Genomic DNA, 11,246 nt, shown 5'->3' on the forward strand with positions numbered 1-11,246 from the left:
TTCCTTGTTAAACAACATTGTTGTTAAATTTGTATATTATTAGGCTTACATAAAACATTAAAATGAGCGTATTATTATAAACATCTGATTTGCTTTGCGGCCATAACTACTGTGCAAGCTGTGCTGTTATAGAAAATTAATCAACTTTCTGACCAATTAGACTCAAGAATTCAACAGCGATGTGTCAGAAATGCAACATGTAATTAACAACATATCCAAAGAGTGTGTTGTCTAATTCATCCTGTGGCGGTAATTAAATAAAATGGTTAGGAATAAAGATTGTGCCAATTGTTTTCAGTCATCTTTGAGTTATTGTCAGCTTCACTCATTCATTCTTCCTGAATAATTCCATTACGATGAAAATGAAGCTGTATTCATTTTTAACGGGTGTGACTTTGAGAGTTTGGTAGAGACTCTGCTTTAATTGGAGGCTTGTTTGAAACAAGCCATAAACTGACATCATGTCATTTTGCTTTAAGTACAAGGTGGTATGGCATATAATGAAAACGTAGTCTGGCATCTTACTACAATGAAAATGTCCTTCACATAGATTGAGACTGACGTGCTATGCTATTAGCCTTTTTTCTTTCCTTCAATTGATTTTTTTTTTCTTTTTTTATCATATTTTTGCAAGGCAAGAATCATTTGTGATGAGATGAAAGGTAATTGACAAAATAAGTGTGCAATTAGTTGCGAAGAGCTTGATTGTAATATGAAGCTTGGTATATATTTGATTTAATCAAAAACTTTTAAAATGTACACTACCGTTCAAAAGTTTGGGGTCACTTTGAAATTTCCTTATCTTTGAAAGAAAAGCACTGTTCTTTACGATGAAGATCACTTTAAACTAATCAGAAATCCACTCTATACATTGCTAATGTGGTAAATGACTATTCTAGCTGCAAATGTCTGGTTTTTGGTGCAATATCTCCATAGGTGTATAGAGGCCCATTTCCAGCAACTCTCACTCCAGTGTTCTAATGGTACAATGTGTTTGCTCATTGCCTCAGAAGGCTAATGGATGATTAGAAAACCCTTGTACAATCATGTTAGCACAGCTGAAAACAGTTGAGCTCTTTAGAGAAGCTATAAAACTGACCTTCCTTTGAGCAGATTGAGTTTTTGGAGCATCACATTTGTGGGGTCGATTAAATGCTCAAAGTGGCCAGAAAAATGTCTTGACTATATTTTCTATTCATTTTACAACTTATGGTGGTCAATAAAAGTGTGACTTTTCATGGAAAACACAAAATTGTCTGGGTGACCCCAAACTTTTGAACGGTAGTGTATGTACTTATTATGAATCATGTTACACTGTACTTGGAGCACAGTCTTTGTTAGATAAGTGATGAACAACGTTTAATAACAAAATCTACTTGATTTTTTTTTTTTTAGTCAATAAAATTGACAGTTTTACACTATTATGATAGTTTATAGATCAATTTATGGTAGACCCGATGCACCATGAGCTGGCCTAGTGGTTAGCATGTCCGCGTCTCGACTGGGAGATTGCAAGTTCGACTCGCAGTCAGGTTGTACCAAAGACCATTATCAAAATGGTACCTACTGCCATTTGGCGAGGCATGCCGCAATACAGATGTGAGTAGGGAGTCAAACTCTTGCGGTTCCCAGAGGACCAGCCTCCCACTGTAATCCTAGCTATGTGAGAGGCTGAGGACTACAGAACTAGAGATTGGCGCTGCCCAGTGTGCCAAGTGCCTGCTTAGTACTGGGACAGAAGACTGCCTGGGAGGATCAGGCCCTGGCACAGGAAGGACTTTGACCTGATGGCTGACAGTCTGAGATATGTATAAACAGTGGGCTAAAACCATCCATTTACAGCTCGATCTTGCCTGTTGTCTTTTGCAAATCAATGAGCAAGTTGGCTGCAAAGCAATACACTGGAGCATCACTGAGGTCCAGATCATTACAAAGCAGGTTATACTGGTACTTTTGGCAAATAGCCAAACTTAGTTTTATTACATTGCCAAGCAACCAATAGTATTTAATGATGTGTGCTGCACAAAAATCAGTTACCTATCCAACGTTGATTCTTTCATCATGTCTTCTATGCCGTATAGCCATTGCTTTATTTCTATAGTCTGCCTCCAAGAACACCAGCCTGGAAATCAAGCTATGGTGGTTTGAAAAGCCTTTGTTCCAGCAAGTTGAATTCTTGTTGCATATTTGGCCTTGGCTTGGAAGTTAAAATTCACTTTACATGATTGAATCAGTGGTGGATTTTGCCCTGACTAAAATGCCATATCATGATTCTTGAAGGGGGCGACACAGTGGTGTAGTGGTTAGCACTGTCGCCTCGTAACAAGAAGGTTCTGGGTTCGAGCCCAGTGACCGACAGGGGCCTTTCTGTGTGGAGTTGGCATTTTCTCCCCGTGTCTATGTGGGTCTCCTCCGGGTGCTCCGGTTTCCTCCCACAGGCCAAAGACACGCAGGTTAGGTTAATTGGTGGCACTAAATTGGCTGAGTGTGAATGGTGGTTTGTCTTTGTGTCAGTCCTGAGATGATCTGAGTACCCGGAGGAAACCCACGTGGACACGGGGAGAACGTGCAAACTCCGCACAGAAAGGCCCTTGTCGGCCACGGGGCTCGAACCTGGACCTTCTTGCTGTGAGGCAACAGCGCTAACCACTACACCACCTTGCCGCCCCCTTGTAATTATTTAAAGATAATTTTTCCTTTATTATGATCTCCATAATGCGTTAAAAAAATACATTGTGACATAGTATAATTTCAACACAGTAATACATTATGATATTAGCTACTCCTATTATGTCCCATCCAAGTGTGCATTTGTGCAGGGCCAAGGTGCTCAAGATCTACCAGGCAAGTTCTAGAACACCAAACTGCCATCTTATCTATTTGATTACAGTACCATGTATATCTCTTCCATCCACTTTCTTCTTCTCTGAAAGTGAGTTTTGGACTGCTATATTCCTGGGCTACATTTGCATTAGCATCACCAACATTAACAGTCCGGTTAACCATTCCAGTCAGGTCTAAGTTGTACTGACTTCTCAGGATGAGAGAACAAATATTCACACCATCCTGTGAATGTAGGCGGTAGATGCATCTCGTTTTACAAGTTGACCGTTAAACCTTTCGTAGTTCATGGAACCATTTGTAAATACTATGTGGTAAAGAAATATACACTATATGGCTAAATATTTGTGGATACCTTACCATCACTCCCATTCCCCAAAATGTTTCCACAAAGTTGGAAGCAAACAGTTGTCTTTGTATGCTGTAGTATTACAATTTCCCTTCACTGGAACTAAGGGGCCCAAACTTGTTCCAGCATGACAATGCTCCTGTGCACAAAGCAGTATCTTCATAAAGATACCTTACAAGGTTGGCATGAAAGGCCTCACATAGCACTGACCTCAACCCCACTGAACACCATTGGGATCAATTTGAATGCTGGCTACATGCTAGGCCTCTATACGGAGGCTATTTTAACACCAAAGTGTGGAGGTTATTTGAACAGCAAAGGGGAACTAAATCTGTAATGGGATGTTCAAAAAGCACATTTGGGCATGTTGGGTGGGTGTCCAACGTTTGGCGATATAGTGTATTTATAAAGACATGCTTCATTGCTGAAGTGGATATGGTGTTCTTTCTCTTCCTTTGGCTACTTTTTTTTTTTAATCTCAACAGTTGCATCAGGGTTTTCAAGTTTGGTGATAATTAGGGCTCAAGGGATTTTTCCAGCTCCATCATCAGTTAGATTTGAATTCCAATTGTTGTCAGCACCAGCATCGTTCTAAGATGCATCTTCTGCATGCATGAAATCACAGATGCCCACGATTGGGTAGTGTCACTGTGATTGATAAGAGACAGAGAATGCAATCCTTACTACCCAGAGAGCATGGTCCATTTTGACTCTTGTACCCCCTTAAACCAAGAAGCCAGGATGTTACTTCTATGGTTCTGACTCTTTAGCTAGCTTGAACTCATAGCTTGATTTTTTATTTATTTTTTTAACTGCGGCATTGCCAACCTGCTTTTGCATGGACCCCCTCAACGTGGTTCCCAAATCTCCTTCACTTTGGACATGTTGGACTCAATTCAGTCCAGTCCAAAGCTTGAACTTTGTATTTTTCTACCCCTTCAACCAATTAGCCATGACCTTGCTTCTCGTCTCACTTGCATGGTTCAAAGCTTCCTCAGGTTTATTAATTAGTTTGTCTCCTTTGAAGTTGCTCTTCAACCACAGAGCATCTTTAACAATACTTGTAGATATTCCTACTTTACAAACCACATATCCATTGCCATCAAAGTCTTACCCATGATTAATCTACTATGTCCTAACTATTGTTCTGAGATCTTGACTGCATTTCTCTTGAAGCCAATTCTCATATCAAAGTAAATTTCAACTTGTCCAAAATTTCTGCCGTAAATACGTGACTGATTGACTTGATTCTACTTTGTTTCTTTGCTTTATGAACTGGTCGAATATGTATATTGAGGTCATCGTGAGGATACATAACACGTCCTGACAGGACAGCGCTCACAATAAATGCTGATACCAAGGATGAGAATCACAACAGTCCACATGTGAGATCAGGACATTTGTCTGGCTTGTTACCTGCTGTTCAGTCTGTCCACTCTGCAGTCAGTCATCCCTCATACCTTTTGGAAATCCAGGTGGTGGAGTTGGACATGATCCAGCTTCCCCTACCCAAGCAGAATCAAACCAAAACTTCAGGAGATGAAGTGTGTTTTAGTCTGTTTATTGTTGTGTTGTACAGCATCTTGTCAGTTAGGTTTAGGGGTTAGGCTTATGCCTTGGAGTCAAGTCTAACTCCAACCCCTGGACTTTTGGTTCTGCAGTGAGGATCTCTCTTGTCTAGATAAGGGAGTGTGCACAGACCCTGGCACTGGGAGTCATCTTCGAGCTCCTTCAGACACTTTGTGAAGTCCCTGGGTGCCTGACAGAGATGCATCCAGAAATACTGACGTTTTCAATATTGCACAAGAGGTGCATAATATTTAACAATTATTCTCTGAAGGTGACGTGAATATCGATGAATAATAAACGAGACGAAGTCGAGGTTATTATTCACCGATATTCACTGAGCCTGAGCTGGATAATTGTTTTAGTATAAATACACAGGTGATCATTAAAAAAAATTGCATTAAAAAAAATTATTTCAAACTTCAAGTGTTTATGCAAATGTAATAAGGGTGTGTGCAAGGTTGTGTCGCTTATCTATGCCGACTCACGTCAAATACTTTGTTTTGAAATCGATAAAATAAATCACAATTCCACCTTACCTTTGAATAGTTTTAGACCAAACTTTGTAGCATTTTTAGTGCTTTTAGGAACAGCATTTTCTTTCATCATTTGTAATTCTTCCTCGCTCATGGTGACAGTGATTGGCCGCCATTTTGCCGAGTCACTCTAGGTGATTGAGAAATAGTCCGAATTTCTTGACCAATCAGCACACAATTTTCTATAATCCCCTCCTTATGTATATTAGAATATATTATATTGACACAAGTGTTTTACTGGGAAATACATCACTCGTATTTTTCATACGAGCTCCATCCGGGACATGGAGACTCAAAACCGTGACACATAAATCACTTTATTTTTTTCGCGGTCCGGTTTCCATCAAATCCTGCGCTCTGATTGGCTGGCGAGCGGGTCTGTGTCCTACGGTACGGACCCCAGTTACGGACCTCTGGCGACTCGCTCGTTCACAACAACAAACAACATGGTAGCAATTTTTGTCAACATTTATCTTTTTTATAAGATTTATTTATAAGATTATTAAAAATCTTATAAATTTTTGCCAGTATTAATTTTACAGCATGGATAGCGATAACGACAGTGTTCACAGCGAAAGCGAGTTTTACTACCCCGAGAAAGGAGAAATAAAAAAAACATTTCAGGAGAAAGCTAAAAACCTGTAACTGTTGCTAACGCTGAGCAAAAACATGGCTGAATCCTGAATGACTCAATTTTGTATAAATAGGGGACTACATAGGCAGCAAAATTTTTTTTTTTTTCCTGCCATGGAAGTGCACTTGTATACCGAGGAGGAAGCAATTTGCATTACAGCCGTGAATGAGGATTCAAAATGGCGGCTCGGCTCGGTTTTCCCTTTCGGGCGCTCTCGTTTTCTGTTAGAATTTGGTAAAGAAAAAAATAAATATATTATTTACCAACTTAACGTCGAGCCGTATGGTGAAATACCGTGACCTCGGCCTTGAATACTGACCTCTGCTCAGAGGGCCTCGCTCAGTACTTTCAAGACCTCGGTCACGGTATTTCACGATACGGACCTCCCAGCTGGTAAATAATATATGTAATGTCAATTGTGAGGAAATCGATGAATTGTTTTGATAAATTTGGGTACTTTTTGTCTGTGAATGTGTCGATATAATTAAAAGAAAAATCACACGTTGTCTTGAAGATATAAAGTTTATCTTCTCATGTTCGAAAAACTCACATTTTTCATCCGAAATGCATATCGGACCCGAGTGACACATTTCCTGATATTTCACTCTGATGACATCACTCCCAGTGTTTTCCCGCTGATTAGACACGTGTTGTCAAAATGCCGAACCGGTTCAGAATTAAAGTTCTTTTTGATTAACTTGCGTATTCTTCGTGAATGTGTCCGGATAATATAAAGAACGTTACACGGTGGTGCGAAGATATGAAGTTTCTCTTCTCGTGTTGAACATATTTTCGCTCGTTTGCTTCGCTCACTTGTGAATATGTTCACCACTCGAAGATAAACTTTTTATATCTTTGCGCCATTGTGTAATATCCTCTATGGAACATCAAGTCAAGAAATTATCCTTGTTAAGTATTTTGAAATATCTGCTTACGGAGTTGTTTTACTGAGATGCACGTACAGCAACATAGCTGCCAGACGTTTCCTTACTTACTACAGCAACCATCAATTTGTTCACGATTAATGTCTTTATCTGGATCTGTTGTAGTTTATCAGATAATTTACATGTTTGCTGATGCTGTGGAGGGTCACAGAATTGTGAACGCCCTGAGATACATATCGCAGACAAGCTGTACAGTACACATCTACTGTACTGTAATCAAGGAAGAATTTCCATAATTGTTTTATGTAGGGCTAATGTGGCTTCTTGTCATGGGAAATATGAACTGCTTCATCATGGGCCAAGGACTACAAGAGGACGGAGGGAAATGGAGATGAAAACAAAAGTCCTGCAGAAATCTAAATAATTCTCTGAATAAGTGACACACAGAGAAAGCGAGCGAACACTCTGTAGATGACTCATACGGCGGGTAGTCATTCAAGCCGTGGTTAAATCCTCCCTGCTGAGACTAAATTGGACAAAGCTAGCGTTTGTTTTTGAGATCATTTCTTCAGATGTATTTGGGGTAGATCGAGTTGATCAAAGCTTGAGCTCTGCAGGTGGCTGTGGCTGGGCTTCAGCTTCTCTGTTGGTTTTTGTTGTTTTTCTGTTTCTCCACAATCCAGTCCATCGATATTCCGAAAGTGTTCTGTGCTTTTTGAGTCCTTCTCCAACGTTCTAGGAGCTTCACTTCTGAGCGTTAGTGGTAGACGGGCGCTGACTTGCGGCGTTTTTGCGAAGATAATCAAGTGTAATAAAGTAGCAATAACGAGTTGGACTTCTTTCTCCCTTTTGTTGAAGACAAAACACTCTGTGAAACATCAGAACCCTCTTGTTTGCATTTCCTCAATTTTTCTTCCAAGGTTTTTTAGACCACACCCACTGTCTGACTAAAGTACTGACTGCAAAGTCATCTGAAATTTTCAAAAAAATGTTCTATTGCGCATGGCATTTTCCTGTGTCTTGCAAGAACTATATGATGTGGACGAGATGTGATCATTTTCATGTGCTGAGGGTCATTTCTTTTCTGTTTTGGAACCGTTTTCCTACCTCTTGAGGTACGGTAAACAATGTGGCCCTACGGAAACAGCCGAACGCAAGGAGCTTTAACTAATTAGCATAACCATGGAATTGCGTCACACCAAGATGGAGACGTGAGGAAACAGTGACAGTTAAAAATATATTTTATACCAGTAGATCCCGTTACATCCAAAAGCTGAAACATGCAGGCATCACAGATCCATATAATTTACTCACAAATGTATTTATTTATTCTGTGCTCTCTCTCGTGCGCGCTCTCTGACTCTCTCTCCCTCTGTGTGTGTGTGTGTGTGTGTGCACGCGCGCATGTTCACAGCTTTAGATGGGTTAAATGCAGAGGAGGAATTTTGCTGTGCTTGAGTGTACATGTGACAAAAATAAATTCTTCTTCTTCTTAATTTACCCACAAATGTAATTATTCCACTTGGTGTACGACAAACCAGCTACCGGATTTGAGACACTGACATCCTGAACTATTTACTATTTGAGACTTCTAAATACACCAGAGATAAAGGCAGACAAAAGTACAGATGCCTACTGATGTTTCGAGGCAGGTTTCGTGCCAGAATGTTATGGGAAATTCCCAATCAAGAAAAATACCTTCTTATAACTTATGCTACCACGGCTTAACTTGAGTCTTGTTTTGAAGCTGTGTTTTAGGACTACGCCTGTATTGATAACGTCGTCCACAAAATCCTCCATCGCTTCATCTTTCTTTTTTTTTTTTGTAAACAGATATAGAAGTGTGTGAAAAGTTTTCAAAACTTTTGGTTCACTAAAGTCATGGACACGTTGTTATATGAAGAAGTTTTAATAGAGTCAAATCTCATTTTATTTGTTAGTTAATACACTTGTCTAGCACTTTTTATTTTCAAGTCATTTGGAGCATCATGACAGTTTTTGTGGTTCATACAAATTGGATGTCTGGGTGGAAGTTACAGAAATCTGGCTGGAGTTTGCCACTGAAACAGCTCAATCATGATTTATATTCCTCATATCATGCATTTATTTTGTTTTGTTTTTTTCTGGTGATTTGTCGTATACTATTGATTTAGAGTCAAATTTATAAAAACGATACCGATTAAATTATAAGACGATGATTGAAGATTATGACAAGGATCATCTATTGAATGGTGAAAATTTCATTTAAAAATTACACGTAGTATAGAAGTTATGGCCAATGTATATTTCTTGCTGTTTTTAATTTATTGGTGATTAATTAGTTAATAATTAACTAATTAATTAGTGATTTAATTAATACACTAGTTGGCACCATTTTCATGGCCTTTAAATGACCTGGTACCTCCTTTTTATTTTATTGAGCAATGTCCAAAGATTAAGAAGTGATAACATTTTAGAAGGGTAAATGTTTTCTTTCTAGAACAGTGGTCACACTTTCTGTGATTACTTTCCTTTTTTTTTATGTAGAACAATCGACCCAAATTAGGCAAATTTTCAACATTCAAGCTTGCGTACCATAGTGCGTGCTACTTGTTCCGATTCTCACGACCTGCTGCACTACACACATCAGCCGAGGATCTGGCTGACAGTCGAATGAATTTTACCGGCTGGATTAAAAGTGCAGTGCAAAACTGTCCTATAAAGCTCCGGCTGTATCAAGAGAAAATAAAGACACTGAAATTTTCAATGAAAAGTACATTCCCCAAAATTAGAATGGATTCATGTTGATATCTGGGTCAAATCTTACACAGTAATAATATAAAATGAGGTCCTACCTAATAGCGGAGCTTCCATTCAAATGAAAACAAACCTACAACAGATGATGTATTTTGATGTGTTTCAATTTTATCACGGGAAGATAAATTTCTCCAAACTCGCATGTATATTATTCTTTTCATTACTATAAACTACAGTGTGCTTTAGGGATTTATAGCAAACTGTTTTGAAAGCAAAAGATACACGATTCATGAAAACACTGACTGGATTCGGGTCAGCTTGTCAGATCCCGAAGGATTTCGCAGTGATTTCAAAATCAACATCACTATTTAGAATTAAATTCCTACAACTCATCATTTCTATTAATTCAGTTTTTACACGTTTTCTTTCTCTTTCAGCTTGTCGCTTTTCTTGTGAAAGATTTCTTCGCCTTTCTCTCGCTCTTTCACGTCTTCTTTCCTTTTCTTCCTCTGTCGAAACTCTTTCTCTTCCCGGTTTTGACTTCATCTTTCTCTCCTTGGTTAACTTGTTCTGACATCTTTTTAAAGTTTGGAGAAATTATTTTGTTGCGCTGCTTGAGTTGTTCTTGGTGGAAAAACCCGATAAATATGAAATTATCTGTAGACAAAAGCAAGTTATGTAGGCGCGCTCGCACGTCTAGTTCCTGCCAAAATCAAACAGCCAATCAGAATTGCGAGGGGCAGGGACGGACGGATGGACGGACGTACATGGCTGGGATCCCTGCGTGTCCATGGAAAATCAACTCGACGGGTTACCATATTTTCTTAAGTACGGAGCTCCGCTAAGAAGCTTTTGGTAGCAAAACGTCACAAATGACTGTAGCTTGGGAGAAAAAAAAACATGACGTTAATTTGTGTCATTATGATATACATGTGAATTTCCTTGATAAATATTATAAACCACACTAACGAGTGGAAAACATTTTGTATATGTAACCCAACCCCCCCCCCCCCCCCCCCAAAAAAAAAAAAAAAAAAAACTTTTTTAAATTCTCAGAACTGGGCAGCACGGTGGTGTAGTGGTTAGCGCTGTCGCCTCACAGCAAGAAGGTCCGGGTTCGAGCCCCGTGGCCGGCGAGAGCCTTTCTGTGCGGAGTTTGCACGTTCTCCCCGTGTCCGCGTGGGTTTCCTCCGGGTGCTCCGGTTTCCCCCACAGTCCAAAGACATGCAGGTTAGGTTAACTGGTGACTCTAAATTGAGCGTAGGTGTGAATGTGAGTGTGAATGGTTGTCTGTGTCTATGTGTCAGCCCTGTGATGACCTGGCGACTTGTCCAGGGTGTACCCCGCCTTTCACCCGTAGTCAGCTGGGATAGGCTCCAGCTTGCCTGCGACCCTGTAGAACAGGATAAAGCGGCGAGAGATAATGAGATGAGAAATTTTCAGAACTAAAATTCTGAATTTTTAAATAACCTGCATTGATGAAATTTTATAAGATCAGCCCCATCACTGATTACAGGATTATATTATTGAGGAATTTCCCCAAAATGTTACTTTTATTTATGTTACTGGAAAAAAAAAATCCTCGAATAAATAAATGAATTTCTGTAAGCAGCTTTGACATGACAGCATCTTCATAGTGAGCGCAAACATTTAGTTCTGACAACGTTAGAAGACAAGTTTTTACGGTTTTGTAAAGTATG

This window comes from Neoarius graeffei, chromosome 19, assembly GCF_027579695.1.
Source record: "Neoarius graeffei isolate fNeoGra1 chromosome 19, fNeoGra1.pri, whole genome shotgun sequence".
In the NCBI taxonomy this organism is placed as follows: Eukaryota; Metazoa; Chordata; class Actinopteri; order Siluriformes; family Ariidae; genus Neoarius; species Neoarius graeffei.